We start from the raw sequence: 25,209 nt of genomic DNA on the forward strand, positions 1-25,209 counted from the left end.
ATTTGCTCCTTCTTGCAAGAATAAATGTCCGATATGTTTGATTTTGAATCCAGCCTCTGAGTAATTTTTCTAACAACATATAATATACATATGTGCTCAAATTACTGAGAAAAGATTCTATGAGACTATAAAATAAAAGTGACTGCCATAATAAAAACCAACTGTTTTTAAAATTCAGCCATGTGTTCTTGGAGTCACCGCCTTCCTCTGGATCAATGCTGAACCTTGACCCCGCTGAGGGGGTGTGAATGTTTTCCAAAAGCCTTTCTTGTCAGCTCATTGTCGGCTTTAATAAGAGCGCATCAGAGATACATCAGGGCCTGATTATCGACCCACATTGCTCCTACAGGCGCCTATACGGATCTGTATCTTCTGAAGCCCTTCTGGATGTCATTGCATGACTCATGCCTTCTTTACAGAGAGGGAGAGTATGAGGAGGGAGTGAAATAAAAGAGGAGAGAGGAGAGCAGGAAAAGCCCCTCTTCTTTCTCCTCCAGAAACCAAGGACACACTTGTAATTGGCTTGGAGAGGAGAGGAGAGGAGAGGAGAGGAGAGGAGAGGAGAGGAGAGGAGAGGAGAGGAGAGGAGAGGAGAGGACAGGAAAGGAAAGGAAAGGAAAGGAAAGGAAAGGAAAGGAAAGGAAAGGAAAGGAAAGGAAAGGAAAGGAAAGGAAAGGAAAGGAAAGGAAAGGAAAGGAAAGGAAAGGAAAGGAAAGGAAAGGAAAGGAAAGGAAAGGAAAGGAAAGGAAAGGAAAGGAAAGGAAAGGAAAGGAAAGGAAAGGAAAGGAAAGGAAAGGAAAGGAAAGGAAAGGAAAGGAAAGGGGTATCGTGGGAGAGCAGGAGATGGGAGAAGAAGGGATGGGAGTGATGAAAGGGTGAAGAGCTGGAGGGATGTGATGATTAGCAGCATGTATGAAGGGGTGGGGGTTGGGATTGAAAATGAAAATGAAAAGGGATGGAGAGCCATTGATCAGCTGTCACCTCAGTTTACAGGGACCTGACTAACAAGCATCAACCCTCAAAGCTGTATGAACTGTGTATGTGTGTGCATTTACATGCATGCAAGTGAAAGATACTGTGGCTGCATGTTCTTTAGGGCGGGGCATTTTTTCAGGTTTTCATGTGTTTGCTGATATGTAACCAAAGTTTGGTATGAATTTAACCTTTCTATTTTCAAATGTTGGATGTCTTCCTGCATCGGACAAATTATAACCGACGCCAGCATCCCATGCCAGTAGTGTGCCTGTGCTGTATAAATGACAATTACAGAACTGTGATTAATGATCACTGATGATTTTAAACTGTTTCCACAATCTTACCTGGAGACAGGTACCAAACTTTGACAATTTAATGGCACTGACGGTAGGAAGCCACCTTGGTTACATCTCCCCCTCTAATCTGCATGAAAACTAAAGATTTATACCTATAATACAGATTTGATCAAATTGGTATCAGAAAAAGTATCGTCCAGGAACTTATATCGATGTCACGGTATCAGCATTTGCACCAGTATTAATTTTTTTTTTTTTACCGATACTCAGACCTTATCTTTCACTAAGCATGTTTTACCCACCTAGTTCCCAGATTTGGATAAAACATTTCCACTTAATGTAATTAAGGTTTTAGAGAAACTTCCAGTGTACGTTCTTGTTGTTGTCAACAATAGAAGTCAATCTTACCAAATCTGTGCCTCAAATAACGATACATTTTCTTATTTAAATCTGGAACTATGCAATCAAACTATAAGTAAAAAGCTTGACAATAATAATAGTTTCAGTACTTAAAAAGTTTTTGATACTTGGTCAAAACCATCAAAACACACAGTATTTCCAACTGTGACGAGTTTAAAGCCACAAATAGAAACCCGTCTGCCTGCAAAATCTCCAAACTCTCCCAACCACACAGAAAGGAGCACAGGGAAGAAAGATAAACAAAGCACAAAGGAGAGATTAAGAAGAAACACTTTCTCTCATTTCAGAGAGGTGTCACATTATTCACACACTGTCTGTCTGCTCTGAGCCACCAAAACACTCACAGCTCTGCAAACCAAACTTGACATCCCACACTGGACGCCTCTATACTATCACCAAACACACGATACTTCCACCAGATGCTTCAATAACAGCTGCATCTCTTCTTCCGGTGGGATCAAAAGAATTGTTTCCAGAAGAATTCCTCATTTTGACTAAAATATTCCAAAAGACGAACTGAAGTGCCATTTAATTAGCATAAAGGCTGCCGACAGCGGCTGCTGACGAGCCAACCACACCGGACTGTATCTTTTTATCAATGGCAGATGGAAATTGCTAATTATCAACCCCGGAAGCCTTTTGGACGTCCTAACTGGTGGGTACAGAGATTATTAGCCTCGCGTGAACCTCCAAAGCCCCGAGTCCAAACCTCTCGCCTCCCACTCCCCAGCATCAATATCTCTATGCAAACCTGCCTATGTCAACTCAATTTATTTTCCAATTTCCCACAGGGTGAAAGAGTGCCTCTAACTCTCTCTCCCTATCTGCCATCCATCACTCTGCAACTCTCTATTTTCTACTCCTCCTCTTTTTTCTCTCTGTCCCTCCATTAGTCCCATCATCGTGTCTTTCATTTGTTGCCCCCCCCCCCCCCCAACAGTTAAAATTTTAGCTGGCGTGATGTGTGTTCAGCAGCATGTTGTCATCCTCCTACAGGTGGCAGACGACAGCCAGGTGACTGACAGGAAGCACATGAGCAAATTGTGGTCGTTTATGAGTGATGAAACAAGTCATTGAATACAGGACAATAATTTAATAACTGAAGCAGACAAATTTAACTTACTCTCAGCCTTTTTTTTTTAGCCTCTTTTAGCCCATAGTTTTGGTTTTACGATTTCGGTTCAGTCTCGGCTCTCATCTGCCTCATTTTCAGGAGCAGCAGACACCTAATTAACTCAGTGCACTCGACCAGCCCAGCACCACACAGCAGACAAAGTTAGCGACTCACTGGGGAAGAAAACTGAACATCTGGAGCTAAAGAAGCAGATATCCAGCTCCTGCTGAAGCTATTCATCAGAAGGCCATAGACACAACTCTAAATGATCATGTTGCTCCATATAGATGTGCAAATAGACAACTGTCTTCTAACACATTAGCTGAACTGTATAAGGAGCATATGTGGCCAAATAATTCATTTAAAGGTCTTTGAGTAACACAAAATACCAAATATACTTTCTGTGTTTATTAATGTAAGTATACATTTCCATTTTTTGAGTTTGGGACTGAGTAGAAAAAAACTATCAATTTCAGGACATCACTAAGGAATTTAAATAACTACAAGCTGCAGGGCTTTTGGTTGAAATGTAAGTGTTACCTGTTGTTTAAATTTTTTTTTAAAAAACTTTAAATTAAGGAGTTCAAGCAAATCATAGTTTAAGTAAGTAAAACATGTTACTTTTTATACAAACAGTTTTGTCTAATGCCATGAATAACAGTAAAATATACTTTATTGCAACATTCAAATTGCAAAATTTCTTAGATGTTATCCCTACATTTGCTATATAGTCATAAAATAAGATGAAAATATAGATTTTAATATCGACTTAAATATCACCGCATGCATTCCAACGACATCCCCCATCCATGCACTTCTAGTTTGCATACGAGTCCACAGACAAGGCTGGTTGATATTCATGCTGCTCAAAGCACAAAGCACAAACACAAGGGGCCGGCCGGCTGCAGAGGAATACACTATCGACCGAGCAGGAATTTATCAGCCACAATAATTAATCTTGCGGGAGGCGGGTCGTGTTTCTGTGTGTGTGTGTGTGTGTGTGTGTGTGTGTGTGTGTGTGTGTGTGTGTGTGTGTGTGTGTGTGTGTGTGTGTGTGTGTGTGTGTGTGTGTGTGTGTGTGTGTGTGATAATCTCTAAGCGTGCTTCGGAGAGCGAAATGGGGCGAGACTACAGAATAATATTGGAGATGTTGACCGCCTCTGCTACGCGCTCGCACACAGGCAGACAGACCACACACACATGCAGACACACAAGATTTCAGAGGATCAGCTCAACATGAGGAGAAGCTCCTCACATTCCCTCTAGGTGTAGATCATGTAACATTTCCAGAGACGGCTGAGCATTTACACCAGCCTCGCTCTGTTTATCCAGCTTTTCCTCAATTTCACCTTTTGAGGTCTTTCGACAGGTCAAGCGAACATTCAAAGAGCAGACTTGAAAATGCAGTAAGAAGGTCTGAATACGCAAAGAGCGGGTTGTAAAACTGAGCTATACTATCAAAAGAGCCTAAAACAGCTATCCGTGTCCATGCAAAGCATCACATTACACCTGCTGTCATCCCCTGACTTCCCTCCATATAGGGCTTCATGAATTATTGAGTGATTGCTGCTTTGTCAACTACTACACCTCCGACTGTGCAGAAATATCAAACCCGCCTTCACCATTCATAAAATGACAAGATACCTGGATGCAAAAGATTCTTCCAAAGCTCAACCATGAGGACATTTAAGTATAATGATGCCATGATACAAAACAGTTATCAAAAAAAAAGGAAACTAGATGCAATCCTGTCACTCACAAAGCAGAGCACATGCTCCCTCTTTATCTCCACCGGCAACAACTGTCTCCACAGATCTTCCCTTCACAGAGGCGAAGCTACAGATGCCACAAACTCTTTACCGCAACAAAATAAAAGCCAGGAAATTCAGAGGAAGATTTGCTGGTTTGGGTGCTCACCTTTGTTAAGGACGAGTGCGTGTGTCTGCCGGTCCGTGTGTGTTATGATCTGCGTAGCGCAGCAGGCAGCCTCTCCTCACCGTCTCGCTCCCACTGCGAGCTGGAGTAGAGTGTGTGAGAGTGTGAGCCCTCTCACTGGCTATTGTTACAGGGAAGGGAGCCAAACTGAGCATGCTCCAACATGAACAGTCCTCGCGGTTGGTATGGAAACCGGGAAGCCGCCGTCTTGCTCAAGTTGTGTGGTGCTTTTCCCCACACACACACACACACACACACACACACACACACAAAGCAAAGTGCAGGCAGGTGCTGCTGCTGTGTCATCATCCTGGCCACATTTCTACAGTTGATTAATCCTCAATTCTCCATGGTTTCATTCTCTCCAGTCAGAATGAAGTGACAGGTGCTGTCAGACAATGACCTGGATCACATATACAGAAGTTCACATAGTGTCCTGGATAAAACTAATCCACCACAGTCTGGAGTTCTCAGTACAACACATGACTTTTAACCTGGAAAAACCCCAAATGTGACATAAAAGAAGTACAGGAGCTGTCCTGCAAGTCACATGATACATCACAACAAAGCCTTTATGGTCAGTCCGTTAAAGTAACATTATGCATGCTAGGTCTAGGGTATCTTACCCCATAATAACATTTTGATAGTACCATAGGGGGAATGGTGCCTCTTTTATTCCCACTCCATGCTGTGAACATCTGGGTTAACTGGGTACGATCACCCACAACAAGTGCGAACTATGGATCTACAGCTAGCTGTAAGAAGACATCATGGCGGAGGTGATGACAAAGAGAAGGTTGTCAGAGGCAGCTAGAAGGAGACCAAACAAGAGTAGAGAGACTTTTAGTCATTGGCAAAAACTTACTGCGACAATAGATTGTATAAAGTGGACGTAGCTTCCGGGTCTGAAAAATGAGGCCGATGTGGAAGAGCCTTAAACTGCAATACCACCGAGTGCCACTAGAGGTTGGCTCAAAAACATTCCATGTTTTTGGGGGCGTGTCTGTTTGATTGACAGGTCTGTGGTGCATTCAGGTTACGGCTATCGGTAACATCGACAGGTTTCCAATCAGATTGATTCAGATTGACCGCTCCCCCAGCTCGTCTAAATATGGTCACTTCTGGATCCAAACTGCTCCGAACTAGTTAAATGGCGCCAGCCAAAATCCAAACTTGAGGCTTCATGACGGCTGCTCAGAAATCAAATTTACATGAACCTTGCCAAATCGGTTTTGTACTTAAATCTAACCCGACAGGAAATAAAATAGAATCCTAAAGATAGAGACATAACACATAAGAAAACAGTGATTTGTGTCGCTCTGGAAAGCATGGACCAATCAATGTATTTTTTTGTTTTGTTGTAATTAGGATTACTCAGTGACTATAACAACAAATCAGTATTTGGATAATACTACAATAATTGCAAAAATTACACAAAACACCATATTGCACTACCTGTCCTTATCTATATGAGCGCTATGACCTTTACTCACAGTAAAGGAGAGGATTATACATCATGACTCACAGAGTAGAATGTTATTAGAGGGAGAAGAAAATTATAGACGCCAATCAATATGATTCCTGATAGGTCAAGATCATGAATTATGAAAATTAATAGATTATTAGGCATTTCTAATATCACCATACAACACTTCTCTTCACATAAAACTGGGGTGGTTTCAATAGGAAGTGTGCATCTCGATAAAACCCAATTTTTCTCATTAATATGCACATTTATTTACCCAGCAGGATGCTCAAAACCTAATCAGATCTTCTGCTCGGTCGGAGGAACATGTGTCGTAAGAGTGAACAATTTTAATGCGCATCAAACATCATGCATAAATGTTGCGTAACTGTTTCACAGAATGAAGCTGAGGCTCTGCTGTCACAGACCCTTAATGCAGTGTGCTGTAATGACAACGTGATGGAGTGTGTCTGTCTTTGCCTTTTTGCCGGGCGTACGGAGAGAGACTCCAGGGGCATCTCCTACAACCCCGACATCATGTGGGTATAACGGTCATGAAAGGCCCCATGCAGGCATCAGCCAAACCCAGCTCCGAGTGTGTTTGTGAGCAGATGGGACTGACAAATAAAGACACAGCTACACACTAAGGAATTCAGCTTTTTTGAGCATACTGTAATTACACATACTTGTCACTTTAAGTGTGCTCTTAGTGTCGAATTTTACTCCAACTCCACCATTAACTACAAAAACTAATTCAAGTGACAACAGCCAAAGAGAGGCGAGATAAATCAGGTGTTGGTGAAACCACTATGAGCAGCCCACTCACCACAGGAGGTGTCTTCACTGAACACCTGCTGTTCTGCATTTCAAGGCTGCTTGCCATCAACAGAAACACACTAAAACATTGAAGGCTGTTAAAACTGGTTCTCCGATATTTAGCAGCTCCACCACACGTTAAACAATCAATATGCTGACTGCAGGGAGAATTAATCACAGGATGGACCTGGGCCTGTGTGTTTATGGTGCAGTACATGAATATACAGTATGTAATCGCTGCCAAAATGGCCATGTTGAAATGTACTTTTACATTAATTAATGACTGGTCAGGATAACAGGACAGGCCGTTAACATCAAAATACTGAGCAAGGGTTTCCATGTAGCTGGAGTGGTGTACTGTAAATGTATAGATAATCAACTTTTGTGTGTCAGTCATTTTTCAAACAAAAATGGCAAACATTTGCTGAATTCTTTTGGTTTCGAACAGTTGGTCGGGAAAAATAAGCTTCATAAGCACACTTGGAAATTATCATGGTAATTTTTTCACTATTTTACATAAATAAAGCTAAAATAAAGAATAAATAGAGCATTAATCATTGTATCAAGAAATGAATTGTCAGATTAATTACATTAAAAGGGTTTTGTTACTCGCAGCCCTCGAGCAGAAGTTCAGAAGAGCAGGTCAGTGTTTCCAGTTGAGAGCTTTGACAAATCTTGAATTACCTCAAATTAAACATTGACCATTAAAATGCGCTGAACTCAGCGAGGTTCGTCTGCTGGCATACTGGCAGAGCAGAGGTTGCATTTTAATGTTGCCAAGTCTGGCTTCAAGGAACAGCAGTATTAAAAGGTTAATTCTGTATAACCCTTAGCTGTGTAATATAAACAATACAAAGATCTGTAGGAGTACACATGACTGTTTTCCTATTGTACACTGTAATACAAATATATTTTTAGCTGAATAAACAGTTTGAGAATACCTTCTGGTCTTATTTTCTTTTCTTAGATCAGAAGATTAATACTAGGCTTATGTTTGTGCATTAAATATGAAGATACCCCCAGTGCCTGGTTAGCTTAGTTTAGCATAAAGACTGGGGGAAATTGTTCAAGCCTCGTCTTACCAGTCTATTGCTGACAGCTTCAGTTTTCTTCTCTGTGATTACAGTCTGGAAAGTTAAAATGTTACATTAGCATTTGCTCAGCCTCTCTAAGGGGCGAACCAGAGGTTGATGACGTTGAAGTCAATAATTTTTTTCTAAATGTAGTTTCAGCAGTGGTAGTCTTGATGCACATGATGATCATCACTGATTTGTTAAATCAGGCTGCTCCAATAGTTTCAAAATCAACCTGTTCACACCCAGTAGGATGCAACACCCAGACCCAAATATTCATGCAGTGAATTTGGGACTGGTAACAACAAGCTAAAGTTGCTTTATTGCTGTACAAAATACACCTATTAATAGCTCTAAATCTGACTAATTACCACGTTAAATGTACTTTTTATGCCAAATCAATATAAAAACCAAAGTAGAAAAACAGGTTGCAGTTTGTGGAGTCTTGAAGCTACCAGCTTTCACCAAAGACTCCAGAGAGTCACAAGGCAAAATGCTTTGAATGAGGTTAACGCTGCATTCACTTATTCTTATGGCCACTATTTTAGCCGCATTCCCAATACATTCAGCAAACACAGAGCACCACTATCACAACAATGCTTCAGTTCATTTAATAAATGTAATGTCTCCTTCAAGCTATATTTTGGTCTCGCTGACTCCACTCTTTAGCCGGTAGGTGCCCCACTTTCTTTTACCAACTAGACTCCGACTTTGTCAGTCTGCTGCTTATGGCAGAGCAGCGAGTGTAGAGCGAATTTAATAGCGCTAGTTTTTTTTTTGAGGAAACAGAACAGAGAGCCAAAACAACGAGCTTAAAGAAGCTCCAAAGCTCCATGATGCTGCACAGATAGACATTTTCTGTGGGTTGATAACTACAACTGTAACACCTCTGAAGGTGTTTTCAGTCGACACATTAGTAGAGTATAACTATTTTATGTTGACTTTTTACAGGTAGTTGTCCTGATGTTATGCTCTTCGAGTTGTGCTCCATTTTGCGGGTTGTCATTTCTAATTTGAAAGCCCAGTCCGACATGTTCTTGTCGAAGCCAATGAGACGACATCTTTACTGCAGATCATACAATGTTGAGTCTGCATCTGTGTGTGTGTGTGTGTGTGTGTGTGTGTGTGTGTGTGTGTGTGTGTGTGTGTGTGTGTGTGTGTGTGTGTGTGTGTGTGTGTGTGTGTGTGTGTGTGTGTATGGGTCCAGGTTTCCCCGTTTTCGGACCCAGGTCTAGGTGCTGCTGACACCGAGGGTCGAGATGAGATGTATCCACTGAACTGCCCCGCTCGCCCGGCGACACGCGTTTAGATAATTTATGAGGGCTTCACCATTGGTTCAATAATTCATAGGGCACCTCTCTGCTGCGGGTGAGTCACAGACAAACCTTTTACCGAGAAAATGGGGAGCAAAACTCAACTTGAGAGAGAGAGAGCGAGGGACACATTTGTGGGGTGAAAACTCAATAAGAACTTGCCACACCATTACTTTTTGAGGTCTGCTAAATTTAGCACGGCTTCCATGACTCAGGGGAGGAGTGGCACGAGGAGGAGAAGGAGAGTGAGCCAGCTTTTAGTGTTGAGTAAGTAACCCTGGAAGCCCGGAAAGCATGCAGCATCCTGAGAAAAAAAAAGAAAAGAGGGTTTCCCTGAACCAGCAAGCAGAGCACGAAGCAAAGACACGACAGGCTTCAGTCTTGTCGTTTGTCCATGCGCGCGCGCGCACACACACACACACACACACACACACACACACACACACACACACACACACACACACACACACACACACACACACACACACACACACACACACACACACACACACACACACACACACAGATAGAGAAGAAGACTGATAAGACTTTAGTGTTTACCAAAGCAGTGTTCACATAATGCAGAGTTCTCAATGGCTGTGACTGTTAGCTCTCCCAGAAAGTAATAATGCATTGTTGTTGACCCCGTTGGCTCGATGGAAATGTTTACATTTCGAGAGAGGGGGGGGAGGGGGTCGCGTTAATACAGGATGTTGTAAAAATGTCCTTTGCCAGTTTATCTGGAGCTTGATTGCTTGGCAACCACAATGGCATTGTGTGGCACAGTGCGCTCCTTTGATGCCTGACAATCAACTGAACGATGGGTGACTGGGCCGAGGTTGATCAAGGTCACAATGCACAATGGAACACAGTGACACACATACTGAGAAATAGCCACGGGCTCGACAGACTTTACTTTAGCTACACCATTAACTAGGTCCGTGTTCACAGATATGAAAATTAACCTGTTAGGTCAGTTAGAATGAGTTAAATGTTCTTCAAAGTTATTTTCTTCTATATATCAGCTGTGGTGTAGAAGTATGAAAACTTATTTAGCCCTAACCCAAACAATAATCAGTGCAACTGATCTTTGCAATCATACAAAGGCTTATTTATGAAATTATAAGCTTTAACATTGTCCACATAATGTTAAAAAGCACCAAATCATCTACAAACCAAGAGGCATCTTCAACATGTTTGCCATTAGAAAAGAGTTTAGGACAATTATCTGTTCAAAATGGGTGGATTTTTGGAGGAATTTGAAAGGTGCAGTGCAAATCGAAGAAAAAAACAATTTGCCTAGTCTGTACTGTTCATTAAGTCTGTAAATTTCATATTGTGATCGGGGCAGTTGTAACAGTTTAGTTTGTTGAATAAGTTTACAACAGGAACAATGAACAAAGTACACAAATCTCAAACAGAGGAAGGATGCTTTGTACCAGATTTAGCTATTATCTCATTTGACTATGCAGTTCCTGGGCAGGTGAAAGAAAATAATAATACAGTGCAAAAACACACTGCAAAACCAACTATATCTACTGCAAATGGACTAAGTAATAAAGTATAACTTGATCCTCAGTACGTCTCAGTAATATCTGCATTTGTTTGGGCTTCCTATTTTGTGGTTGTCTGAACACTTTGGTTCATTTTAGTATTTCCATCCATTCATTATCTATAACTGCTTAATCCTGATCAGGATCACGGAGGTGCTGAAGCCTATCCCAGCTGACTTGGGGCGAAGCCAGGGTATACCATGTACAGTTTGCCAGAAACAGACATGCATGCTCTCATTCACACCTACGGGAAATTTGGAATCACAACTTCACCTAACATGCATGGTTTTTAGATGGTGGATGGAAACCGGAGTACCTGGCATGGCAAGAGCAAGCAAACTCCACACAGAAAGGCCCCAGCCGAGGTTCAAACTCAGAACCTTTTTGATGTCAAGCGATAGTGGTAACCACTGCACCACCATGATTGTTTTATCCTAATGAGCCTAAAGACCAATATCAAGATTAGCTCTATTAACTGATGTGCAGGTGACTGGAAATCGGTTATTTATTCTCATATGCATACCTGTAGCGATGGCAATGTTGATCCGATGTCCATCACTTCTGTCAAGACTGAATAAAGGAGAAACTATTGGATGCCCTGCCATGATATCATTCATGAGGTTGAAATTAGAGGGAAATATCTCGACAGCTCTTGGACTTATTGCTCTCATGATGAATTATAATAACTTTGCTTATCATCTTACCTAGCACCCTCATGAGTTGTATGAAAGTGCATCTTCATATTGTCACTATGTAAATCCGTTTAGGATGAACAGCTGCTCCAAAGCAAAGGCTAACAAGGAACTAATTAAACAAGCAAACAAACCACCTGTTCCAAACTTTAATTTTTCCAATGCTCTGGTGTGTGATGGATACATACCTGCTAAACTATTTCCCATCATACTTGGCTGTATTTTGTATACTTAACTAGAAGCTAGATGCTAATATAACACTGTATTTAGCACTGCTGTGCTTAAGAACAATATCAAAGACACTTTTGTCAAAGACTGTTTTCTGACTCTACTGGATATAACACACTAACCATTCTTAAAGTGGGATAGTCAGGTGAGCATATTACAACCTGCAGTGCTGAGGAGATGGGAGGCAGCAGGGATGTACATACTTCATACCTCAGCAAAAATTACGGCTTCATTCACTCGTAATGTGTGTGTATGTGTACAACCCCCATCTCTGGGCAAACAGCATGCTACATATCACCTTGAGATGGGTAGGGTTCATTTTTAATTAAGTTATCAATTACTCTACAAATTTGTTTTACAATGAATGGTTTAATTCATAAAATTCCAGATATAGTAAAATCAAATTGCTTTTTGCATTTTCCCAGGTGCCATGTTTTGGTTTTTTTTTTCTCCAAGCAACAATCACAACCCAAAGATATTAAATTTACAGTGATAGAAAACAGAATGCTTAATGACTTCAATAACTAATTAGTCAATTAACTGGTTCCAACACCACTTATACAAATACCAGTATTCACACCAGGACCACGGCTTCCCACTGTAGGTAAGGTGAAAAAGGTTTTGGGCTAAAAGATGTCCATGTTGTGTATTTGGGTGATGATCTCTGCTCAGCAACCTCTAATGATGCTATTAGTGTATGCACGTTTTTATTGATTGGACCGGGCAGCGCACTAGAACAGGTGACCTGCCTGGAAAATGAGAAATAAATAGAAAACATGTAACCATTGTGACCCATTTACCTAATTTATTATTTTTTCCATTGGCTCTCTGCGGCTCTGTTCGGAAACAGAGCCAGAACTCCATTAAACTGACATTTACATGTCAGCTGTTACATAAAGGAAACTCCATGACCTATATTCACGGATGTGTTCGTGAATGAATGTGCGAGCGTGCAATATGTGTGCCGCGTACACATCACTCTCCCCCTTGATTCGTTTAAAGCCCGAAGTGCAGAGGAGAGCACGCTATCATAATCAGCGCGCCTGCAGCCGCATAGTACACTGAATGAACCCCGCCCTCCCGATGGGAAGCCATGAAATCCAATTTTACTGTCAATCTATCCTTTTCTGTTGTGTACCATACAGGTTCTTGAAGCTGCACCATCTACATGCCTCTTCCATCAGCCTCTCTTCCAGATGATGCCAAAGATCTGGATCATTCACCGCGGGAAATAAAAAAGCCGCGGCGATGCTAAAGTGGTCTGCTTCATCTGATAAGGCCGCATAGCAGAACAGAGTGCAAAGACGAACCAGCATGCGTCTGAATAAATATCATCCAAACAAGAAATTGCTAAACACATGAAGAAACACGACTGAGCTTCGTTCATCTGGGAAATAGACGCCTCTATTAATATTCAACCTAAATTAATCACTCCAGCAGATACAGTAAACACATAGTTGTTGATGCCTCTGTGAAATATATCTGCAGATGGTGCAGTGGGCTGAATTTATTCACTGGAACTGAAAAGAAACCAGAAGCTATGTTGGCTGCTTCACCTTCAGTGAAGAGAAAATTAGCCTCCGAGATAAGTGTTATTCCTCTTTTCCTAAGAAACTTCTCGTAAAGAAATGAGCTGCGTGGGAGTCAGGAATAAAACACATTAGCCCTTAAAATTCAGCTGCAGCAGTCTTCATGGTAATAGTAGGAAGATTGGGCGTTCTTCAGAAACATTAGCATTTACACATCAATGGAGGGGGCTGGCTGAAACGTATTATAATGCAGAATATTCAGACAGTGGGCACGGCTTTTTGAATCTCAATGGCACGGTACTTGGGCAGAATGAAGATAAGCAATGGCTGTGAACTGTTCGAAGCAATTATTCTGCATGAAGTCTATGTCTGCATCAAACAGGGTTGTGCTGCGGAGTGTAACATTATTCAATGACAGGGACATGAACGGAGGTCCAAGGAGCAAGCGAGAAACAAACAAGGTTGGTGCACTTTAAAAGGCGGCACAAAGAAAAGCCATTAGAGGAGCCCTTGGGATATCGGCTCACATGGCATTGCCACCAGTGAAGATGTGGCCATGAAAAGGAGGTCTCGACTGTTAACCATGGACAGAAACAAGTAAAGACACTGAAAACCACAGTAGAACACAGGAAAAAACGAGTTGGAGCATAAATATAAACTTTGTCTAACGTTTATAGGCAAAAAGCGCGAGTATGTAAAAATAAAAATAATCACTGGGTCTGAAAACTTAAGCCAATGCGGAAGTGCCTCATTGTGAAATACTACTGAGGGCCAGTAGGGGCTGGCTCCAAAACAACTTCTGTCTCCAAGAGACTTTCATTCAAAAAGCCTAAACGTGCCTAAACTAAGCAGGTTACATGACAAAAGCCAGGTAATAAACATCAGGCAACGAGAGGAGGTGCAAAAGCCTCTGAAGTCCATTTCAGGAAGTAGAAGGGGTCACTAGGTAGCACAAGTCACACTTACACCAGTGGGAGCAGGGTTTGAATCTGGGAAGTGCAAACCAAGGTTTGTTTTTCCTAACCATAACCACGTGAGTCTCCACTTGTTTTTTCCCCCGAAAGAATGTAATACATCTAATGAGGCAAAGATGCATTATTGATAAGCCTCTCTCTAGTGGACAGCCATGTGTAGTACGAAATCAATCATTTTTTTCCACAAGTAATTGTGGTGTTGTTACCTTAATTCACTCCTGAAAATAATTCTCTCATCAAATTCAATATCAGGCCTCAAACAGAGATATCTTGGGCCCGTGCCGTTTTTTATTCACATGCCTGGGATGCAGTCAGGTTGCCTGTACATGTGGGCAGGTATGGTGTCCTCAGGTTCTCAGTCAGATCCACCTCTCACTCCTCCAAATATAGTCAATTCTGACTCCAAAAGAAACAAGATGGCAACGGCCATGAAATACCAGACTGGAGGCTTCAAAATGACAGTTCACAAACCAATGGGTTGATCGCTACATGAGTAAAACCTGAGCCTTGATGCAGCCCATGTATACAGCTGTGAAAATACACAGCAAGCCCTGGCAAAGAAGCCCCGAGTCTATTGTCTGACTCTGGGACACACACAAATCTGACAAGTATCAAAGCCTCCAAGGGGTACGTTTGGCATATGTGAAACATATTGGGCATGTTATAATAATAACAATAATGATTTGTATTTATACAGCCCCCATTGTAACGAGTAACTAACTAAACATAATGAAGTAGCATAAAATGCAGCTCAATTGTTGATGGCAGGGAGCTGGTTTCACCTTATCTCCAGTGTGGTTGAGTACACTGAACAATCTCAACACTTGGATCTCACCGTTTCTTCAAAGACAAGGTCAGCACAATTTTTTTTTTTTTTTTTTTTTAAATCACCTGCTATGAAGAACTGCTGGGCACACGGAGATCATGCCCAACAGCAAGAAAATGCTGACTTGATAGTTTACAAGGTCCAACAGGTCAAGAACCAAGAGGAGCTTTTATAGGCAGGTAAATCTTTTGTTGTCTTATGTGGCTTTTACAATATATGATACTTCCCTTCACCCATCTTCGGACTATTTTATTATGGGTTCACACAAAACATTTAACAGGAAAATTCAGCACTTAACAGAAGATCGAGACAGACAGAGGGAATGAAAGAGGAGGCAGCATGTGCAGAGCAGCAGTTTAATCCATATTCTACCAGCTAAATTGCTAAAGGCAAAGCAGATAGACTGAAAGTCAGCGCGGGGTCTTCAGCCTCTTGAACCCGACACTTTCCTCCGAGACCCTGCTGATCAGCTAACCAACCTCTTTGCTGAACACAGGCAATTCAGCTGCTTTCAGGATAATCCTTCATACTGGTAAAAAAAACAAAAAAAAATCCTCTCTGACCTGAATCCTAATAGTCCAGCGGTACGTTTCTGGACATAAACACATGCAGTATAAACACAAGAGCAGAAGCTGTCTTCAAGCTGTCAGGTAGCACACAGGCTTCCAGTCTCATTAACATTCTGCATCTGGCTTCTCATCTCTCTCTCTCTCTCTCTCTCACACACACACACACACACACACACACACACACACACACACACACACACACACACACACACACACACACACACACACACACACACACACACACACACACACACACACACACACACACACACACACACAACAGGGAGGAATCTCCCAGGACAAATTTATTTTGCTGCTAAAATGCCACTGTCTTCACAGTATGGATGGAGAATCAGAGAGAACAATACCTCACTAAGAAAAATGCTCTCGGGCAAAACTCCACTCAGTCCGGATGCTATTTCTGTCTTTTTTGTTTTGTGGAACAGTCACTAATGGTTCATTACTTCAGGGCTTGCCATTGGGAGGGAGATGATGAATGATTCTTGAATCCATTTAAAAAAAATAAAATGCTGAAGTCTGTTGTGGTTTTAAAGCAGAGATCAGATCAGGTGATAAAACAGACCTCAACTAGAAGTAAGGTTTTGAAGAACTTTCACCGAAGCTGTATTTTATTGTCGTCAAACACCTGCCGGGTAATTTCTCATAGTTTAGTCAAGCCTGTTGTGGTTATCTCATATTTTGTCAGCAGAGAAGTGATCAACTCTGACATACAGTAACGGGGGATTAAAGTGTAAAGACAAAGTATAAATTTTACCTTAAAAGCACTCGCAGTCTGTCAAACTGATGGATCAGTCCTGTTTCAACATGCTGTTGCTCGAATCTTGATTTCTGAAAAAAAAAGATACAACAGAAAGAAAGTAATTTTATTAGTCAGGATTACATCGATGTCATGAGGTTTTTCTTTGCTATTCTTCACGTGAAAAAAATTCTGTCAATTTATAACAAGTGCCAAATCATAATAATCATATGACAAGATTTTTATATTTTTACAGTGAAATAATCCCCCTCAATTCAGAAAACCCTCAACAATGTAAGGTTGTAGGTTTTGTTAACCAAAGGTATAAATGTGTAGCAGACACCAAACCCATAACGAGTTGACAGGGAAAAATAGAATCTGTTTTTCACAATTTTTTTCTCCTTAAGTTAAACATTACTGGCATCTTCCTAATGATAACTCAAGTACACAGGGTGCGTGATATAAAAATGTATTTTATTTGTAATTTGACATAGTAACTTTTCTGGGAACTTCATTCAGAAGTAGTTTATAGACACATAGATTAACCAATACATTAAAAAACTTGCTGCGGCACTTTTCAGCAGCGTCCCGGTAACATCTCAGCGCTCCGCTTCCCTCAAAACATGCAGCTTTGACAGAGACCGGACACAAGCCGTGTCGAACTGCATAGAGCATGTCAGCCCAAGCACCATTCTTGATGGAAATAGTAGAATATGTTGAGTTTAATAGAAAGTCTGATCCCATTGTTCAATTTTTTCTTCAGTTCGGAATAAGAGAAAGAAAAATGTAATGGTAGCTCAGTGAATTAAATTTGGGACAGAGGTAGAATTTGACAGATGCATTAAAGCATGCAGCGAAGAGAAAGAAGACGGAAAAGAGGAGCAGAAAATGAGAGTGGGTTTACCCATGCCTGTCAGCAAAGGAAAAGGAAAAAGGTTGGATGTGGACGGAGAGTGAGCACAGCTGGAGCCTTGTCTGCAGCCTTACTCCTGGTTGCACCAGATGATGGGTGGAGAGGGCACGCACTAAGGGAGCTTTTACCGTGCCACAGGCTGTCAGCGAGGTTATGCTTTTAAATAATGACTGCACTGAAAGGACGCTGCTGCTGCTGCTGCTGCTGCTGCTCGCTGAGGTAACTTTAAAGTAACCAACTCAATCTCTGGTCTGATTTACTGTTGTAGAAACCTTCCTTATAATCACTTAAACAGACATGAGTGATTTCGGGAGTGGTAAATATGTCAGGTAAAATTAGCAACATCTTTTGTGGCGACATAAAGATGCAATATGAGACACTTAAAATGTAACCTTTATGTTTATTTTGGTCTTCTGATTTGCTCAAATGATGAAACATTTTTATACCGGCCTTTTTATTTATCACTACGTCAGGGATTATGAACCACCAGAGCAGGTTTTGTCCCACTGTATGTTAATACTACCAGCCTAATAAACCTGAATGGATTATGCAGGCTGATCCAGATAATAATATTATGGAATGAAGGCCACATTAGATAAGCTTATACCTCTCAGGGCGCACACAGACATTAGAAATTAATGATGTGAGCAACCAGACCTTCAAAAATTATGTTTCTCATGTGAAATGGTAAAATATTTGGTTTTAGACAATCAAATGCCGCACAGAAGGCAGCAAACAACCTAAACAGAGACAATCAGTGTGTACAGTGAAAATGTTTTCTTAGCATTTTTATAGCCCATGACCCCCATTTTATGTTTTGGATGGACCACAACCTAGTGGAAACCTCCAGGGCTGAAAAATGAAGACAACACAGAAGTGTCAAAAACGGTAGTTCCTTGAATGACCACTGGCTCCAAATCAGAGTCTATTTGTCTCTAGGGCTAATTTCAAGACAACTCTACGGGGAGAGAGTTTTCATATTAGTCCACCATGTAAACTGTATTAATGCTCCAAGTTAGAAATAATTAAGGACAGGGATGCTTTGAGTGATGGGTAGGTACCATCACAGTTGGCTTGTTGTTATCAGTTTTTTAGCCCTTACTGCCTGCTATAGAGCTATACAGACACAGACTCTCCACATCACCGGTTTTAGCAATAAGGCTTCGTTTGGCCCGCCTCAGCTCCACCCATGCACCACCTCTGCTTTTCTTTTTAGAAAAGCCGGGAGTTAGGTGGAGTCAGGCACTGCGAAGATGGAGTCATCCACACTGAGCTTCAAAACCCCTCTTCAGGAAGCCTATGGGCTATTACCACAACAACTGGGGACGGACCTATAAACGCAAACATCTATCACTGTCTGTCTGTTTCAAATTAAAAGCCCTGTAGCATTTGATTATTATTTAATTATAATCATAATACATTTGCAGAGTAACATTATTACACATTGTAGTATTGGATTCTTACAACCAATACATTTACTGTTGTACAGTAGCTGCTAATCTCACCTGCTTATTGTATCTCAATATTTTGCCTGTAAAAGTATGCAATGGAGTTAAAAGTAAATTATATTCCTCTGAGATGGAGTGGGGTGGAGCTATAAAGAACCAGAAAATGGGAGGACTGCACTATGAATACCATACAGTTGTATTTAGCAACCATACTTGAATAAATACCCCACAAGGCATCTCATGCCCAAGGCTGAGCATCTCATGGTTGGATTCCATATTTGTTACTGGATAAAAAAAAGACTGATAAACTGTCCATGTCCTTCACAGCACTTGTCTTTTTTAACTGCAGCGTGTGCTCCCTGTGTGTTTTGCTGAAGAGATCTGAGCCAACCATCCCAGCCAGCCTTGTCAGACTGACAGCGCATGAACTTGTATTAGCATTTTATCAAGTGACCTTCGTGCTCTCCAGTCTGCTGCTTAAAAACAGTTTTCTTTTTTGCTCTAGCCTTCATTTTTTCCACTCAGTAAATACACAATAAGCAGCTCAACCTGAACCACGTCACTCAAAACTGCTCAAGTGGGACAGATTACTGACTTTGAACGGTGAGCGCTGCGTCTCCGAGATTATGGAGACATATTTTGAGCGTAAATGGGAATAATCAACCATTTCACCTCCAGCAGCGGTTCATTGCTGCATCAACTGCCTGATTGTTAATTACTCCGCTGGTAATTAGTGGTTGTTCACAATTGGGATAAGGACTCCAGACTGTCATCCACCCACAATGCATTTTTCTGAATGTGTGCAGTGGTAAAAGAAGGGAGGATGGGTGACAAACATTAACCAATACCAACACACACAGAGTCAGTCCTGCTGCCTTCATGTGGCTGTGCATGCAGCTGTGACTGATGTTCTAACAGGACACAGGGGGATGTGTTATAGTTCATCCTGCAGGCAGGATACAAGAACAAAGGAGGTCCTCGGGGGACAACAGAGTTCAGTGTGTAAGGGTTTGATGCTGTTTGGCTGCCTCCAACACACTCCCATTATCATTTATATTTAACTTACTTTATTGTTTTGGCCTTGATATCCCAAATAGAAATCGCTAAATGAGCTCCCATCAGCCTTAATATGAGAGTGGCCTTCTGCAGTGCAGCATTCGGGCCAGATATTTTAAATTTTACTGTGTATTTTATGCAGGTGAAATCACTGTGTTCTAGAATTGAGAGCATTCCTCCAACCAAGGCTGAGTGCCTTTTGAATGATATCAACAACAAAGAGGAGGGTTTTTACAGTAAGTACATTCATCTAGACTCTGGTGTGTTTGGCGCTATTTAAAAAAGAAATGTATTTCCCAAAATGTAAAAAAAAAGTACATCTATACATTTCTGAGAAGTCTGAGGTACAACTTATTCAAACCATGTGAATGTTTGCGCCCTTACAAGACTCAAGTCAATAGAAACTGCTGGTACTGGCTGTACAGTACATGATGGGGCTGGATGATCCGGTTGAAATCCTCCATCCATTATCTACACTCACTTATACAGTGGAGCGTCATGAGCGCTGTGGAGCCTATCACACCTTTCATTGGGTGAGATGTGGGGAATAGCCTGGGCAAATAACCAGTCTATCATAGGACCGACAGAAAACCATTCACACTCAGTCACTCCTCTGAATGCTCACACGAGTTTAAACAGTGTAAACTCAAGGTCTACTTGCTTTATCAGTGCTTTAAGCTGACTTTCACAGCCTTTCTCAGTTGATGACCATATATTACTATACAATGCAATAATACAAATGTGAACTAATCAAATTGATGTTTCGTGAAATGATCTAATCTATGATGACCAAAAACTAATTTTGTTAATTACATGTTGCATGAAATCCTTAATTTGGATAATAATAATCACAGTATGACATTATATTTGCTATATTTATCAACTTAAAGTTGAAGTTAATAAACTTTAAGTTAATAAATTTAGATTTGCATTTTCTTTTTAATCATAAAGAAGGTCTAGGTGTGATATAAATACTGTGAAATTGTCAAAACAATGAGTAAACGGATAAATGGACAGCCTGTAATCAGCAATTGAGCCGTTTGAACATCCGTAAGAGTGTGATGTCACAAACTCGCTCCTGTCATATGTTTCGCACTCTGCACAGTTCACTGTCCAACCTTTAAGTGCAAGAAAACACCAAGTGGGCAGTCTGTCGTAGAGATACCAAACTTCAGGACCGAAGAAAACCTGTGGTTGGCCTGGTAAAGACACAAACACAAAACAGCCTGTACTTAGTCGAGCTCCGGAGAGAAGGTGAAGAAAGGAGATATAAAACTGTACTGAGATGGTTTTTGGTACTTAAAACTTAAAAAATATCTTCTTATGGATATCGAGACTGCACATAAAACACTGGAAACATTTAAAAAATGTGACCTTTAAAGAGACAGTTTGTTAGCTGAAAATGGATGATACAAACAAGACAAAAACTTGTTTGATTTTGAGTGCAGTTCCTGACTCTGTCCACCAACATGGTATCATAGCAGATTATCATTCGCAGTTTTATGCTCCGTTTGTCTGACAACATACTGTTTGCTACTATCTTCATATTTAGCATTTAAAGAAATTCATATCACTGATCTTATGGAAATCAAAACTGTAGTCGTAAAAGATGGTGTCATTTCTGAGTTAGTTGTACAGTAGTACAAGATACACTTCACAACATGGAACCGTAATCCTTTAATGACCCGAGTAATGAACATGATTTAAGACCAATGTAATTCGAAGTCAGTGGACTAAAAGAAGCACCCGATCTCAGCCGATAAGTTAATGGAAGGTAATTACACTCTGTCCAACCGAGCTGATCTTTCTCCATAGCAAAACCAGTATATTACAATGGCTGTCACAAGTGTAAACATTAGCATTTGAGGGCTCCAGGGCCCTGAGTATACCTGCCACGCATTTCTGCTGGCTTAGCCTGACAGACCGACCCGTCTCATTAAATCCAGTGCAATTGACTCCCATTTAACTATGTGTGTATGTGTGTGTGTCGGTGTGTGTGTGTATGTGTGTGTGCGTGCGTGTGTTTGAAGCCCACAGGAAGCTGTGAGAGTCTGCAGGTTCACTGCTTGACCTTTTATCACATCCCCGCGCTGACTGAGTCCATGTAGAGATTAGATCAGGAGCAACAAAGCCACACTCTGTGCAGGGAAATTTATGAGACTCTACAGTGTGGGTTCTGTCACGGAGCTAAACATTAGACTTTCTGTAACTTCAAAGCTGATTTTAAATTTGCTGAAAAGCTCAAATTTAACTTAAACTTAAAAATGATTTAAAGGCCGCTCTGAAGCCTTCAAGATGTGGAATCTAATTCTACATCTTTCTGGTGAAGAAATATAACTCTGGATTTTAATTTGAATCATTTTTACCTTAAGCAAACACCTACTAACTTCTATACAGAATCACATGACAATAATAACATTAATTTGCAAATACAGGACCCATTTACAGTGAGGTTCATGCAGTTCAATGATGATGTAAACTGGGAAGGTTTTAACTGATAATTCTGAAACTGACGGCCTTCATAATGCTAGTTTATGCAAATATTCTCCTCTCATCCAAAATGAAGAGTACTCACTGACATAAATGTCTCCATCTTTGCACGTATAAATATACCAAAGTCAAACACATATTTACAGTTAAGTTCATTATGACTACCAAACTAACTAAACAGTCAGCAGTTAGACTTGACACAAACATAGTAATGGGTTTATGAATAGCTGCTGTAATGCAGATTGTTGAAACCTCCAAATTCTCATAAATAGGTCTGCTGTCTTTGCTCCAGACTGGTTACTAAAGGCCCAAATATCCCTGAAAATAGTATGAGATAGCTCATCATTGAATCCATGAAATTCCAGTCTACTGATAAGTTCATTTAAAATAGCTGAGACTCAGGAAAAGGCCTTGGTAAAATTCCTCCAAGCATGATGGACAACAGAAGAGATCGTCACAGTTAGTGTTCACTAGCAAAACTAATCCATTAGTCAATAATGTGATTTCTCTTAATGAGCAAATCGTTTCTGCTTAAAAACATGGCGAACGCTGTGCAAGCTAAGCAGTAAAACGTTTCAAGGTGCAGTAATTCCTCTGCTGCAGGCCTTTGTGAGAGCGCCTGTGACTATTCAGATGGTTTTCCCATCATGTGACCATCATCTTGGAAAAAAAAAAAAGACTCCAACTAAGTCCTTTTTCATTAAAAATGTATGCACAGCAAGCCTGAGGTCCCACTATACAGTATTTTCCATTCCTAGAAGAAAACAAAGAATCTGCTGCTGTCGTGCAAATAGCACTATTTTACCGTATTCATTAACATTATCTGATTGCAGCCTGGATGTCCGCCAGGATTCCCATCAGCCCTAGAGGCATTTCCAGTCATGGCTTGGATGCACCTGCCTGCCTGCAGTATCCCAGCCATCCAGAAAAATGTTGTACTGAAGGAGTCCCAGGTGGATCTGATAGACTCCATGGACTCATAACGGGAAATAAGGACTGACTGCGCTGCTTTTCTTATTCCATTTGCTAAATGGTAGCACAAAGAGAGAGCAGAAAATCTAAACAAATGCAGACATTATTCCACTCCTGCACTCTCCCATCTTATTGGACACTGCAGGTAAAATCCTCCTCCATGTGAGGCTGCAGGACTGTTTGAGGACAGTGTCCAGCTGTCAAGACAGTTCCCAAAGGTGAGGGGAGTCCAACCTGCCAGCTGCTGCTCTCCTTTGATTGAAGTAATGACATTTAGTTATTTAGTGTGAGTCCGATCGTCATGTGTTGTGTAGCCCGAGTTCTGATTAGTAGTAGTCTATTATTTGATCAGTTAAAGGTCAATTTAACAATGAGATCATTATTTATGGAATTTAATAAAGACTGAAATAAAAACTATTTGAAGGTCATTGTTTCTGAAAAGTAAAAATGTCCAGATGCTTTTGTTTTACTGTAAATTAAATATCTTGCTCCCAACTGTTTTAAAATGATGGAGCATGAACTGTAAATGTCCAAATTTCCCTTTTGATTTGAGGACTTGAAACAGATTACTGAGCTTCAAAACAGTGGCTGATTAAAAATCTCTCAAAAAAAAAAAAAAAATCACAATAATAGGAGCAATACATGTCAATATATTATCTTCTGTGACCATTATTGCAATATATTTGAGGCCACTGGCTTGTTTATTAGACAGAAAAAGGACTGAAGATGCCACTTTTGGGTTCCCTCAAGTTGTGATGAGCAATTTTACCTACAGTGAAAGTATGAATATATTACTCTCTCAAGATGATATTTGCAGCTAATTTACACCACAGATAAATATTTCATTATTGAAAGACCAGAAGCAAAAACACAAAGTGATACTATGACAGAATAAGAGAGATGAAATGCAAAATATACCATCAAGCCCTATAAAACAAGGTAATATAGGTTATGTGCCTCAAACTGGGCTCTGTGTATAAAGAGTGCTATAGTAATTATGGGAGAAGCGTTAAGTACATTAAGATCAGTGTAACATTTTAACTGAGGACCACAAACCCCCCACAGGGACTTCAGGTGAATTGCAACATTGACTGTTGAGGCAACGTGCTTGTTGCATTAATCACTGTTATATCTGTGTTTTCATATCTGGACAAAATCCCTGTTAAATCATCCGTTCTTCAGCAAACTACTTACTCAAAGTTACTTTCAAGACGCCTTCCCATCGGAGAGAAGAAGTCGCGCTCGTGTCCGGGTTCAGATTCAGGGTGCAGGTTGAATCCTCGCAGCTCCTCACAATTAAGGATCTGATGACAGTTGCAGACCGGAGTCCGTGCACGCTGCACGGTAACGGCAGTGACAGAAAACCACGCTCAGCTCGGTTCATCCGTTCATCCCCCGTTCTTCCCTCGTGGTGTTTCGAGGTATTTTGCGGGAGGATCTCGGATACGCGACCTCTTTCATTTGCGGCTTTCTCCTTGGGAACTGCTGCCTCCAGGCTCGGCTCGTAAATCAAAAACTCCCAATTTTGAAATCAGGATTAGCTGAATATGACTTCACTTTAGAGACTGACGACAACGTGGTAGTGGAGTGATTTAAATTGTAACAAATACGGAAGATAATGTTAGAAAAGCAGGTTTTTGGTGGCTTCTTTTATTATTTGTTGTTTACTACTTCACTTTTTGGCAAGGCAGTCGATCAATAAAACTAATAAATGCACCATCGGTAAAAAAAAAAAAAAATTGAGAAAAAAATGTCTCACGGGTTTCAATTACATCCTATGACAAAGGCTATCTTT

At 40.8% G+C, this 25,209-nt stretch overlaps 1 protein-coding gene across 2 annotated transcripts in view; it reads right to left on the bottom strand.

The window, feature by feature from the left end:
• arhgef49 (Rho guanine nucleotide exchange factor 49) overlaps positions 1 to 24,868 on the bottom strand; it is a 61,800-nt gene extending 36,932 nt beyond the window's left edge. The window contains exons 1-2 of one of the 2 annotated variants that reach the window (XM_069720836.1): positions 24,609 to 24,868; positions 16,554 to 16,627 (exon numbers count right to left, since the gene is read on the bottom strand). The gene's annotated coding sequence lies outside the window, so the exon portion shown is untranslated. Of the gene's footprint in view, positions 1 to 4,722; positions 4,808 to 16,553; positions 16,628 to 24,608 lie in introns of those variants that run through there. The other variant, XM_069720837.1, reaches the window with a different exon arrangement.
• Positions 24,869 to 25,209: the final 341 nt, after the last annotated feature.

This window comes from Brachyistius frenatus, unplaced genomic scaffold (assembly GCF_029030835.1).
Source record: "Brachyistius frenatus isolate BFR_SWC_R1_liver_20210118 unplaced genomic scaffold, ASM2903083v1 Contig_252, whole genome shotgun sequence".
NCBI classification, from domain to species: Eukaryota; Metazoa; Chordata; class Actinopteri; family Embiotocidae; genus Brachyistius; species Brachyistius frenatus.